We start from the raw sequence: 1,256 nt of genomic DNA, 5'->3' as shown, positions 1-1,256 counted from the left end.
TTGCCCAAGGGTGGAATTGAACTGAGGTCCCTGGCGCTGTGAGATAGCATTGCTAAGCACTGAGCCACCATGCTGCCCCTATTGCATCCTATTGTGAATCCTTGAGACACGCTTACAGTAGCAGATTTCCTAATGGTGGGATCATTTATTTGTAAAGTTATATTTCAAGTCACATGTCCTTCTAATATATGTAAATAAAGCTAGTTAGCAGTCATGCTTTAATTGTTGGGGAGAGAGGAATGTTTGCAGTAGTAGGGCCTTTTAAATAACCCGCTCCAGAGCAGAAAAGATATATTACTTTACTCTTCAAAGTATATCCAGCACTTCCAGCATTCATAAATGGATCATGTTTAATATTTTATGCTATTTGGCGAGCAAGTACTTTGTGATAATAGGGATGAATTGTTTCACTCAAATGGCATTATGTAATTGAATCTTGAGGGAAAAGGGAATAGTCTCATGCTAATGGATGATGAAGATAGCTGGAAGTGAAGCTTAGTGAGGTTATTTGCTGCTACTTATGGAAATCGAGGCAATGTGGGCTTTGATGGAAAGTTTTAGAATTCGGGTGTTTTTTAAATGATTTAAAAATGCACATTCACGTCAAACCTACTTGGGTTTTGATCCTGTTGTTAAGTGTTTGAATACTGTGAGGAAGTCAATGACTTTCTTCAAAAAAGAAATAAGTTACTCTTGTACAACTCCTTCATTCATAAATTGATGCTTTTAGTAATGAATCTGTGTTGACCTTTACAAATATAGTGCTATTTTCATGTAGTTTTATGTTCTCAATTCTCTCAGGACATTATACTGTGCTAAAGGAAATTATGAATTTGGCATTTCAAGAGTAATAAAGAGCTTGGAGCCGTACAATAAAAAGGTAAGATGAAGCAAAAATAGCACATTATATCAAGTGAAAACTTCTATCTTGATAGGGCTTCTACAATATCCATTTGATGTTGAGAAAAATCTGGGTAATGTTACTCTACAAAGTGAATCCCGTCAGCCCATTTTGATAATCCAATTCTGGCTTTCAAATTTATCTCTTTAAATCATTCATTTTGTTGAGTAATGTAATCATGATGGTTTACTTAAAAAAAATGAACAAATGCTAAATAAGATCATAAGATGTAGGAGCAAAAATTGGCCATTAAGCCCATCGAGTCTACTCTGCCATTCAATGAAATCATGGCTGATCCGACAATCGCCGAGCTGGTTTGTTGTTCCGCAGACGTTTCGTTACCGTGCTTGGTAAT

This window comes from Rhincodon typus, chromosome 21 (genome assembly GCF_021869965.1).
Source record: "Rhincodon typus isolate 14 chromosome 21, sRhiTyp1.1, whole genome shotgun sequence".
Taxonomy (NCBI): Eukaryota; Metazoa; Chordata; class Chondrichthyes; order Orectolobiformes; family Rhincodontidae; genus Rhincodon; species Rhincodon typus.
Note: the sequence above shows the minus strand (reverse complement) of the source record.